Source organism: Dermacentor silvarum, chromosome 8 (assembly GCF_013339745.2).
Source record: "Dermacentor silvarum isolate Dsil-2018 chromosome 8, BIME_Dsil_1.4, whole genome shotgun sequence".
Classification (NCBI taxonomy): domain Eukaryota; kingdom Metazoa; phylum Arthropoda; class Arachnida; order Ixodida; family Ixodidae; genus Dermacentor; species Dermacentor silvarum.
The window spans coordinates 149765454-149778988 of NC_051161.1; positions in this window are offsets into that span (position 1 = coordinate 149765454).

The window sequence follows — 13535 nt, forward strand, 5'->3', positions numbered from 1 at the left end:
TAAAAATAACACGCACTGCAGAAGCCAAACGAAAAAACACCGCATATACACGGGCTGAATGATGATGAGTGGGCGAAGCTCCGGAGGGAATCATCGGTAAACCGTGAATCTTCCGTGTAATTCGCCCAGTCTCGCCGCACTAAATCTAACGATTGACTTCCACCAATGACACGCGCCATCTGTGACGTCATTCATATTTTATAACAGCGCCCTTCATTATAATTGCACCATCTCCTGATTAAGGGGACGCTAGCACAAACGCGTTAGAAACGTGCAGTACTCTCTAGTAAGGGGGAGAGGCCACAGCGTCTTACGCAGCCGTTTACACATGCCGGAACGTGCACCGCGTTTGCCGACGCCATCACATGACTGCTGAGAGAGTATAACCCCCGTATTCATAAACGCTCCTCGACTTGAACTTGACTTGCCACCGCCTTCAACGCGTTTCGAACGCGCTGCCCAAGGCGGTGGCAAGTCAAGTTCAAGTCGAGGAGCGTTTATGAATACGGGGGTAAGGCGGAGAGGCCACAGCGTCTTACACCAGCTTCTTACACGGGCCGTAACGCGCTAGCACAAACGCGTTAGAAACGCACAGTCTTTCGTTAATGTTGTGTATTTATTGTCATCGTGGTGCGTGTGTCCATGTGCGCTTCGTGGCGTAGTGGTTAGCGCCACGCGTTCGGAAGCGAGGGGTCCCTAGTTCGATTCCGCGCTACGGACACAACTTTCGGATTTTTTTTTCATAAAAGTAGACGTGGCTACCTACTACGACGACGACTACTACTACGTACTACAAAGGAGGGACAGACCCACACCCTAAGGAGCTTCGCCCCTAAAACGAATGGTTGATCCTCTTCTATAGGAATCGCTAGAACACGAAAGTCAAACGTGTCTTCATAGAAGCTGTTGCGTGTTTATTGTACGTGAAGAATGAAGTTCCAAGTACCCATCAGCGGCTTTGACAACTGTCACACAAGCGAAAGTTTTCGAACGACCCGCGACTGGGAAACGTCCCCAGGAGACACTGCATTGCACGCACCGGAGCCCTGCGCAAATGCGCCATAAACCACAGGCGTAAGCAAGCCGTACATGTAGCGATACCGAACGGCTTGTTAGTAAATCGCTTGGTGAACCCATGGTCCACTGCAGAGAAATGCGCAGTATTCGCGGGTTGGCGTCCGTTTTGCAGGTTTGCTTGGCGCGCGGCGTCCTGCGGCCGAGTAGCTTCGGCGAACGTACGAGCCTTTTAGTACGAATCCGTAATGTCTTGGGCAGCCACTTGCGTTGCGACGCGCTCCGCTTCAGGAATGGGGGTGGCAGAGTTCACAGCGTGCGCCACGAACGCGCGAATGTGTTCTGCTTCGCGGTGGCGCGTCTCAAAGCGAGGTTTATCCGTCGATGCCGTTGCCTGTCGGCGCCGCTCAGCGCAGCAGTTTTCTTAGTTGGTGCCATCGCAAGCGAAGCAGTAGGTGGCGTGTAAACACTGCTGATGCATGTTGAAGCGGCACTCCGTGTGCGACGAGACGTCACAGGTTAATCAGACGCGAAATACACACCATGTGCGGAAACTGCGTGATCACCTCAGCAGAAGGCCTACGAAACTTACACCACTTGCACCAGGCTACACAGCGTTGGAGCCTCCGCCGCACTGAGACTACTAAAGCGCTCTCTGTCAGAGTTCGTTAGTGTCATGATGCAGTAGTTCGCTTCACCGCTCGTATATAGATGACGTCGCCATCCCTATGAAAACATAGCCTTTGTTGCGCGTAACATCCGTTACAGGTACTTGATCGAGGAACCCCGGCATAAAACAATTTCGTGCTAAAAAATGACATTCAGATAGAGGGAAGAGGTGCGTTCCCGGTGCTAAGCGACACGTGGCCGGTCGGAGCACACGCGCGACACGTGCCCTACTGAAACGCATTGCAAATAACTATTCCCAGATTAAAGCATTATGTTGCAATAGCTCAAACCCACTCTGGGGGATTGGTGAATAATCTGGTAGCCCGAAATAATAAGTATATACCAGTCTGAAGTAAAAAAAAATATTCACTAGTTTAGAACAGGTAGGTAGTATCAGAGGAAGAAAACTTTCGACGGGATAGATTAATGGACGATGAATGTGTGGGAAATTTTATGGCTTGGAACTTTCTTTTCACTAACATGCTACAGCTGCACAGTTATTGCGACCTTTTCTAACTGGCGCTTTGAATTTTTTATTTTTCTTGATATCACCCTTCCAAAAAATGGAGGCATCCTAAGTGCTAGACATTTTTTTTTCATGCGTTCGAGAGACTTGCGCTTGGCCACGCTAAGGAGATAGGCCGCTAGGTAGGAATGGAACGGGTACGGATTGTTCATGCAAGAAGAAGAAGAACAAGCAGCTGGAGTACAGGCATGCGTACGCTCGCTGGTCGGCTCTTCAGCCTCGTGCTGGGCGTATTTTCGTTGGCATGCACAGCGCTTTTGTTCTCAGGTGCGTGGAGCGTCCTCTTCCGTTCGCCTGAGACTTGGAAACAGCCCCTGCGTGCCGACCTGCTCGTCGGACGATACCACGTGAACGAATCCGCCATGGTACCGGGCGTCGCAGCTGACAGCTTGGTCGAAGAGACGGGATCTGCATGGGCGGTCAGCTCCGAGTGCCAGCGCGGAAACGTGAACACCATCTTCCTTTTCCCCTCTGCGCCCGGAGCCTGGCAGAACCGAGCAGCACTTCGAAACACGCTGCTGTCGCCGTGGGCCAGGTACGACTTTCACTACACTGCCGCCGCACCCTGAGTGCTCGTAGATATGGGCTCAATTACAGTTCTGGGGTTTAACGTGCGAAAAGCCCGATCTTATTATGAGGTACATAATCTGTCGTGGGGGACTCCGAATAATTTTGACCACTTGGGGTTCTTTAACGTGCATTCAATGCACGGTACACAAGTCTTTTCAATTTCGCCCCCATCGAAATGCGGCCACCGCGGTGGGGGTTTGAGCTTAGCAGCGCAACGCCATATCCACGAAGCCAGCACAGCGGTTCGGTTGATGGCTTGATGGAATGATGCCAAGTTACATGGAAATATTTTATTGGGTGGCTCTTTTACTGCTTGCGAGGAAAAACAAAAGTAATAGAAAACTGAACTCACTTTTCCGTGGGCGCTTTCTTACGTAGAAATTTAGTTAGGCGATAAGTATTAAACATAGACTTACAGTCCTTGTAAATATTTTCTTTAGGTTAGTCAATATTGTCTACAAATCGTCTGCACACATTCGGTCATTGTCTACGAAAATTATATGTACTGCCTATGGACACCTCGTGACATTGCACATTTTGCTGAAGTTTGTCTATTAATGTCCGTGCACTAACTCTGTAGCCCCTCTTTACAACTCTGAGTGGTCTAACTTTACGTGTATTGTCGACTGCTCTAGGCACGTAAGCGTGAAACCACGTGCAGGCTCAATTATTTCGAAAAATAAAAATGTTTCTAGGAGCCGAAGAGCATCCGAGAAAAATGAAGCCGTCGGTTTCGCCTGACAGGGGAAGCATTGATCGTAGTAGGGAACTATTAGACAGCTAAACGAAGTGAGCTTATCCATTTTGTCAAGCTGCATAAACTGCTGTGATGATTCGCTTATTAATTAACAGGCACGTTGTCACGCGCGCACAGGCAAACACGAACACATCTCATTCGACGACCCCGGACACGCGCAGATAGAACACGGGCGAATTCCCCTTCGTGCCGCTTCTGTCTTTCAAGCGAACTAAACAAGGCGCGTGAGAAGACGGCGCACACGAAGCCATCAGCATTCGCAGGAGGGGAAGCCTTCGAACCCATCGCAAATTGCCTCCGTGACCGGACGCGCGCGGTCGGGGTGCGACTGTTTTCACAACAAATCCGTGCAGGGGCGGAGCCTCGATGACGTGGCCTCACGTCGATGACGTATCTCCATTTTCTTTTTTTCCCCTCTGTTTGGCGGCGCGGTCGGTGTGCGGAGCCTCAGTTCGGATCAGCTTAAAGCCCCTTGGTAATTTTAAAGTACCGCCACTCTTTGTACTCTGCCCTGGTCTGCCACCGGCGCGCAACCTCTTCGCCTCCTCCTCGCCCCTCGCGAGTCCCGTCCGCGGCAGACGGTCTTGCACCCGTTTTCCTGCACGATGATTGGTCTCCCTGCCGTTGCCCTTGGAAACGAGCGGAGCTTGCGTTTTTCTTGTGTTTTGCTTTCTCGTTCGCGCCATTTTGCACCTTAGCTCGGTTGGCTCGGCGTATTGACCCTTTTCGCGGAGCAGTGTGTTTTAGAGAAACGAGATGGCGCTCACGGCGGCGCGCCATACCTCTCCTCAGCGACCGCGCACGAATACGAAACCATTACCGCTTCTACCTTGCTTCTGTGCGATCATCTGTCGGAAATGCAACTGAGTTTTCGCAACACATGCACTGTGCTCCAATCATGCTAGATTGAATCATGTGGATTGAAGGCGTGTGCAGTATTTGGCTACAAAAATAGTGACTGGCATGTTAAGGAATAGAATGAATCTGTGTGGCCAAATTCGCGGACCGCCGCTGCAACTGTCCGAACGTGTTACCGGCACTTCGTGATGTACGGCTTTCCTCGAGGATACAGAAATTTGCTCATCCGCCAGCCTCGTATCGCTAACCATCAAAGGAAGGGCTTCATCTCCAGAACGTCAGCAAGAGTGAGTACCGCTCGTTAAACAATGACTAAGGAAGTAGCGCCGCTTCATGTCATAGTACGTTTCGCGCACGTTATCTATACACATATGTCCCAAATGGCAGGAAAACTTACGCCCTCTCTATCGCCGATGTATCAAGAATAAGTGAATGGGCGCACACTTGAATATATGCGCAATGTATACGCATAATAAATGACGGGCTACACCGATGGCGCTCGAATGGTCGAAGCTGAATGTTTCGTGACGGTCCACAAGAGTAAGCGATTTACTAGCTGTAATATATAATTGCTACAAGGTATTACAACGTACAAAACAGCTACGCTTCAAGCCTTGTGCGCAGCAAGAACAAATCTATCGGAAGTCAGCACACCCGAGAGCGATTAGGCAGAAAATAATCAGATAGTGGCCGCAGATAGTCAGAAAGTGACAAGTCGCTGCTTCAAAATATTTGCCGAATAAAGAACAAAAAGCAAAACACACTAATCCTGACTGAATTCATGAGTGGAATGTTTGGATAGCTTGGAATACATATTTAGCCCCGCTTTTAGAACAAGCACCATATACGCTGCTTGCGCCGTTTCGACATTGCTTAATCAGCTCCGAAAGCGCTTTTGCATGTTCTCCGAAGCTGTGATCAAAATTTCGTCACCGTCTACGATATCTCCGAAAACAGAGGTTTTCAAAGCCGCTCCGGCGTCATACACTTCCATTGTAAACAAGGAGGCAACGGAGGCAGTTGAGGCAAGCAATGGACGCGTCACCACGTGATCAAACATGGCAGCGCCCACGGCATCGCAGCGAAAAGGGTCAATACAGAACGTCGCACGCTAACATTGCACGCTGTTTCCTGCACTGTCTACTAGAACTATGCCATGCTGCTGCCCATATAACTGCAGCAAGAAGCGTGATGATGGTTATGCAGTTTTTACGATACCGCAAGGACAGCGTGTTGGCTTGAGCAAGAAGCAGTGGCTGCACAACATTGGCCGAAAGAACTTTGTTCCCACAAGGAACAGTATTGTTTGCGAGGTAAGGCTCCTTTCTTATTGCTCATATCAAAGCATCCCCTAATGCTGCATTTTTTTCAATTCTTCCGGCCTGCTCATTAGCGTTTTTGTTGCAGCAATTTGTACGTTGCATAAAAATGGGGTTCTCCTCAGAATGCTGAATATTCTGCTGGGACTCCATCACCTCGCACGTCGTCAACTGTTATTCAATCGGAAATGCAGCATTATAGATTCTGCTTTCCACTGAACAAATATAGCTGAAGATACAGCCTCTCGATCGCACTTTTCGTGATTGTTAGGATCCGTTGCCTGTTTTACTGAAAATCGGAATAGCAGCTTGTAGAGGAGCTATTTACAGCTTCGATATGTGTGTGTCAGTCACTTAATACAATGATTGTAGGGCCTGAAAAAAATTAGTATGAAGTATACCCGTGGTAATGCAGGTGATGAGTGCCAGCTAGTCCACATATTAAGGCGAGACCCTTAGTTGGATATGTTTCAAGGTGAACGTTTGAGGTACAGAAAGCAACGTGACCTAATGAAGGCCAGAAGCGAACCAAATCATGTCCAGCCGTGTATAATAGATTATTAATGATGAGCAAAGTAAGCTCATGACTGATTAATGATTGGATTAAGGTGGTTTAAGGTCGATTAAGGTGGATTAAGTTGGATTAGGGTGGTTTAGGGTGGATCAAGATGTAATAAACAGGATTAGGGTGGATAAACGTCGATTAACGTGCATGAAGGGTTAAGATGGGTTAAGGTCGATGAAAGTGTATTAAGGAGAATTAGGGTGGATTAAGGTCAACTAAGGTGGATTAAGGAGGATAAAGGTCGATTATGGTGTATTAAGGAGGATTAGGGTGCATTGAGTTGGATTAATGTGTATTAAGGAGGATTAGAGTGGATTAAGGTCGAATAAGGTGCGTGAAGGTTGATTAGTGTGGATTGAGGTGAATTACACTAGATTTTACAAGACTTGCATTCGCGTCTCTTAGGCGATAGCTAAGGAACCCTGGTAATCTTTTTCAGTTCTTGAATTTGCTTTGAACTGGGCTGCTATGCACGCGTGAGTGGGTGACGATTATTATTTGGTTTTCTCACGGATACAGGCAATGTGCAGGAGGCGATCTCGCACCCTTGCTGTTGACTTCTAGGCGGAGGCCGGGAACCTTCGCTTTAATAGCGAATGCGTTATTATCACCTTTCTTCAGTTTTGTTCTGTGGGTAAACCTTTTCCATCCATGTAACACGAGCCGATGTCATTGTATCAATGCGCTTTGATTACGAAAGTTGAGCAACAAATAATGATTATGGTGATGATGTAGCAATGCAGGGTATACTATGAAGGCAATAATGTTTAGCCCTACAGCGTATTAGCCACTTGTACTTGTATAAAGGACGTTTTGTTCATCTTGCCTGAGTGATTAACTCTTCGATAAATGTTCTAGCTACATTTCACTGAAGACCAATTTGAGCCGCGCATATTACAAGAACTTGGAAAAAAAAGCTGAAGCCCAACGCAGTTCCAACAATTTTCCTCCCACCGAACTGAGGCGCAGCTCACCGACCACGCCGCCAAACGGAGAGGAAAAAAAAGAAAAAAGAAAATGGTGATACGGTCATCTAGGCGAGGCCCCGCCCCTGCACGGATTTGTTGTAAAAACAGTCGCACCCGGGCGGCCGCGTTCAGCCACCGCAACTGGAGTAACAAAAGGAGATGCGCACAAAACTGGCCCCTCCCCACCCCCTTCCTAGCGCACGCACACATCTCCCCGCTCCCCCCTTCCTGCGCGCGTGAGATGGCACCGCCAAGGTATTGTAAACTGGTAGCGTAGCTTCCATAGAAGCCCACATGTCAAGAAAATGGCGGGTCGTTGCAACCGTCGCCATCTACGTATCGAGGAGACAACTAACAGCAAAACAAAGAAATGACGTCACAACCAGAAATGACCGCGACGTCAAGATCTTATGCTGCTTGGCGCCAATGTTTGAACTTCAGCGCCCGGCATTTCGAGCGCTACGCCAGCAGCTTTTCTTTATTATTTTTTTGTGTGTGTGGTAGGTTGAGGCGAGCTTGCGACTCGCCTCAGGTGAAGCGCCAGCACGTCATTCAACTATATATAGGAGTGGCGTATGTCCTAATGTGAGCATAATTAGGCTGTTATTGACGGCAATCGCTCCAGTAGGTTCCTTGGCGTTTTACGTGCCAAAACCACGATCTGATTATGAGGCACGACGTAGTGGGTGACTCCGGAAATTTGGACCAGCGTTCTTTAAAGTGCACCTAAATCTAAGTACACGGGTGTTTTCGCTTTTCGCCCCCATCGAAATCCGGCCGCCGTGGCCGGGATTCGATCCCGCGACCGATCGTGCTCAGCAGCCCAACACCATAGCCACTGAGCAACCAAGGCGGGTGAGTAGATTCCTTAGAATGGTGAGCGAATAGGATGGGAAAAGAATGGAAATAAATGACTGCCAGAGAGGTTTCAAAAGCAACTTCACTGAAAGGCGAAGCATCAATTGCGATAGCAAATTTATAGAGAGCTATACGGAGTAATGATATTAACTTTATCAGCTGTATAAACTTGGACATGCAGCAGCACCCGCAACACGCAGAACTGTTGTCGACGCCGTAGGCGTTTTGCCCGCGTTCGCTCAAAATGCGTGCGGCGTTGGTGACTGTTGCCGGAGCCTCTGATATAAATAGGCACTTGGTGCCGCAGCTAAACGTCGCCTCCCCCCCTCCCCCACGGCCTCTAGCGCGTCGGAAGAAGGCGCGTTTGCTCAACATATATGGTGATTGTAAAGGAGGAAAGAGACGCCTACTTCTGCAGCCCTTAAGGGAGCACGGCGCAGAAGGCACGTTTGTTCGCCGTGCGTTCACTCCCCGTGAAAGCGCGCGTCCCTCGCGCCCTTTCATTCGCACATACAGCGTTCGGCGCGCGGCGACGATTTCATCTCCATTGACGTCATACGGAACCTCACGGCGACGGCGACGCCGACGGCAGAAATCTGCTTTTGAGTGTCCATATAATTGCTATCGCAATAAAACATATTTGAAACGGAATATTTGCTCGTATGGCAGTATTATGATTTAAATTCACTAATATTAGAAGTATCCTTTCCAAACGTGACATGGTCTCATCTTATATCGATGATAGCCTTTCTGATATTCTTGTCTTCACCGAGACGTGGCTGAACGCTGACATCAATGACAGCGAAATTTTTTCTTGTGCCAACAGCTACAACATCTATCGATGTGATCGTATAGACAGAAGGGGTGGTGGTGTTCTTCTGGCCATTAAAAGATCCATCACGTCATACGCCATCACTTCAAATTCTAAGATTGAAATTGTCTGGGTAGGTTGCACAATTCATTCCAGAAAAGTGTTGCTCGGCAGCTGTTATCGGGCTCCTGATTGTCATCATTCCTTCATAGATGAGTTGCGCAGCAGCATTAGTGCTGCCATTGAAGTCTGCCAGGCTCGCACTGTGTATCTCTTCGGCGATTTTAATCTACCCTTTATTGACTGGGAGGAGCTGTCGTCTTCTTGTAAACACTCAGCTGACTTCATTAACTTAACTTTAGACTTTAATTTTGCTCAGGTTATTACTCACCCAACACGCGGTTCGAATACGCTAGACCTCATTCTGACAACTGCACCTGAAACAATTAACCACATAGACTATTTGAATGGATTTAGTGACCACAAATTGCTACAAGTAGCTCTTGCTATCCAGCCGCCATTTGCAGGAACTGAATCTAGGAAAATCAGGGATTATAATAAAGCCAACTACCATGCCATTAACACGGAACTTACTTCCTTTTCTGACAACGTGTTACTACCTTCTTTTTACAGCCGCTCAGTAGAAGAAAACTGGGTTCTTTTCAAAAATAAGATTTCGGCACTAATAGGAAAACACGTGCCTTTGATAACGATTACTAACGATAAAACGAATCCATGGTTCAAGAAGTCTCTGCGCAGACTCAGAAACAGAAAGAAGCGGCTCTATAGGTCAGCGAAAAATTCATGTTCACAGTCTTCTTGGGATACGTATGAGGAATGCCTAAAAACATATTGCCACGAAATTGCAACTGCCAAAAATAAGTACTATTCCCAGGACTTACCATCACTCCTTAAATCTAATCCGAAGAAGTTCTGGAAAGTAATAAGCCCTGATTACGACGATAACTTCATTTCCTTGCATGATGAAAATAACACTCCTTTTGCCGACACTGATTGTCCATATGTTTTTAACTCATTCTTTTTATCTGTCTTTACTAGTGAAAACGACCATCTTCCCGAAATTCTCGAACGAGATTACTCATACATGGCACCCATCGATATCACAATTGAAGGCATTTCTAAAATCATACAAAATCTGAAAATGTCTTCGTCTTCTGGTATTGACGATATAAATTCTAAAATTTTAAAGAACACTATATCTGCCTCTAGTAAAATCTTATTCCACATTTTTCGGCAGTCACTAAATACAGGATTGTTGCCTACTGACTGGAAGATAGCGAAAGTAGTGCCAGTCCATAAAAGTGGGAATAAAAGTTCACCTGGGAATTATCGCCCCATTTCCTTAACATGCATCTCTTGTAAGATGCTTGAGCATATCTTAGCTTCTAACATTTACACTCATTTAGAATCTAACAAATTCTTCTTTTCTAACCAGCATGGGTTTCGAAAGGGTCTTTCTTGTGAGACTCAACTTTTCGAATTTACTACCGACTTGCATTCTAACATGAATAGTAATCTACAGACAGACTGCATATTCCTTGACTTTGCAAAGGCCTTCGATCGTGTTGCTCACTGCCGCTTGATTTTAAAACTATCATCGCTAAAACTAGATTCGCTTACGCTAACATGGCTCCGTAACTTCCTAACGAACCGGCAGCAATTTAATATCGCAAACAATTACTCTTCATCACTTTGTTACGTTTCCTCTGGTGTTCCACAAGGAAGTGTTCTCGGCCCCTTACTTTTCCTAATCTACATTAATGACCTGCCGGACAATTTATCATCTTGTATGCGCATATTCGCTGATGACAGCATTATTTACCGTCCCATCCGCAGCAGTACTGATCATCTTGCCCTTCAACAAGACCTAGAGCGTATTGGTGAGTGGTGCGATACCTGGCAGATGACATTAAACGTTTCCAAGTGCAAACTAATCACTTTTAGTCGAAAACATCATAACTTTAGTGGCCTATACAAAATTCGTAACAGCATTGTGGAACGCGCTCAGCATTATAAGTACCTAGGCATAAACCTAACTCCTAATCTTTCCTGGTCCACACATATCACTTCTACCTGTGCTAACGCATCAAAATCATTAGGTTTTCTACGCCGTAATTTATACAATTCTCCTTCCGATGTACGTAAACTCGCGTATCTTGCTTTAATCCGTCCGCAACTCGAGTTCGCCCCCTCCATTTGGTCACCGCACCAAAAATACCTAATTAACAAGTTAGAATCTATCCAGAACAGAGCCAGTCGATTCATTACGCGTAATTACAGCTACCCATCTAGCATAACACAGATTAAACAAGGCCTTGCACTCGAGCCACTAAAAATTCGTCGTGACATTTCCCTTTTATCACTTTTCCACAAACTCATCCACACCAGCATGATGCCATCTGTTCACCTTAATCTAGCTCATCGAACTTCACGCCGACTAAATAACAACTTTAGCTTATCACGCATGTACGGTGAAACCAACGCTTTCAACCTTTCGGCCCTTCCACGAGCGATTCGTTTGTGGAATGACCTACCAGATGATCTCGCATCAGAGCGGGATCACGCAAAGTTCTTAAACAACCTAAAAAAATATTTATGCACCGACATTTGATGTATGGCGTTTTCGCGTTCACCCGTGCCTACAATGCTGTTACCGGTATGCTTTTTTTCTTTTTTATTTGCTTTTATATTTTTGGCGATGCTTTTTTCACCTGTTTTTATTTTATCGTCTGTGTACAGTTATTTGCGTAATACTTTTTCGGCAGTTATCATATCTTGTTAAACTGTTGGTGTTTAAATAGTTGCTTTATATTATCTTTTGTGTAACGCCTTCAGACACTACACTTTGCTGTTTTAGTATATTTTGCGTTTCTCTGTTCGTGTGTTCACTTACATCTGTAATAATCAATATTTCACCTATGTGTATTTCTCTATTCTGTACATGCTGTATTGCCCCCCTTACACAATGTCCCACGAGGGCGCTGTAAGGTACTCATAAATAAAATAAAATAAAAATAAAATTGTCGAATATTTATTTTTTCAAATTGGTTTCCTGGTTTCAATGTTTGCCCCCCACCCCCCTCACCTAGTCTCGCTTCAATCGTGCACCACTAACTGATATCTCTGACGATAGGTTTTGGCACGCTTTTCGTTCCAAGCTTCGCGACCTATTTAGATGGACCTTGGCCCCGCCGCATCAGGCCACCGTCCTCAACTCCCCCTCGCAAGGTTTCGCTCGCATCTACAGCACACGGCGCGCGGCCGCGATGTTATCGCACTTGGACTATAATTTATACATAACATCACGCCGATGGTAACGACGACGGCGGAAATTCGCGTAAATTGCCCATACAATAAAACGGCAGGTTTTAACAACGTTTCAGATTCCACCGGATTTCCTTATGCAAACCTCAGCAGACAAGCAACGCAACGAGCACATTACTATAATATGGCGAAGTTGATAGTTCCCTTCTACCCTTCATTCACATGGCGCCAAAACTACTGCTCTTTTTCTTTCTCGCCCCCTTCTTTGTCTTTGATTCGTTCCTTAATCCACTTCCCACCGTGCAAGTATTGAGCGCGAGGCCCACCACTGGAGACGCGGGCGCTGCAATCGTTTTGACGTGCAAAGTTGGATGACGTGATCCCACCTTGCTCCGACAAAGGGAAGCGCACAGTTGGAACGCGTTTTTTTTAACCGTGAGTTCTTGCAACACCGTTGTTTTGCATTCACTTTATGTGCGCGGACGCCTAGAGACTACAAGCTGGGAAAGTGCGCTCAAAGTTATAGGCGGCATGTATATTTTACTGCACCGTGCCCAAGGAGGTTTAAAAAAAGCTCCTTGGCCGTGCCGCAGTACGCTACGTACGCGAAGGAACAGGGCGTGAGCTTTCACTATTGCTCCAAAGATAAGAAACTGCGCGACGCTTCACTGATAAAGCTTCGAATGGGTAAGGAACCGAGCTCATATTTGCAGCAGGCACTTCCACGAAGAAGAGTGTGTACAGACTCGGAGCGCAAATGTTCGGCGAGTAGCAGACGACATTGCACGATCGCTCACGTACAATGTTCAGCGAGTGATACGCAATTATTGGACCGCATGGCGGCCGCTGCTTTTTACGCTGCTGGTGAGCAGTAGTTGATCGATGATGGGCCGAATGCAGTCGTAAGGCATCACAAAGACTCTCGCTTTTATGCGGTGCAGAAATGCATCAGCTCGGTGTCCCCAGCGCCCACCGGTGGCGCAAGAATTGCGAGCAGCCACGCGCTCCTAGTATCCTGTTTCAATAGGCCTTTTCACAAACCGACGTTTGAGTAGCGCCATTGCCCGGCAGAGTCGGCGTGTTTCTATTTGCGCCCAAGCCCAGTGCTCGACCGCTGGCGCCACGCAGCGCCGCTCGCACGTACCGCGTTTCTAGGTGGTTGCTTTCGCCGAGAGCGTTTGAACGCAATCATATGGTTCGCATGAATGCGTGCTTTGGAAGCGTGGCTGTATGGCTGAGTGGTTATGGCGCTCGCTTTGAAATGAGTACGCTGGTTCGAATTTCGCCTTGGCTAGAAATTTTTTCTTTGGTGGCAAGCTTTTCTTTTTTTCCTCT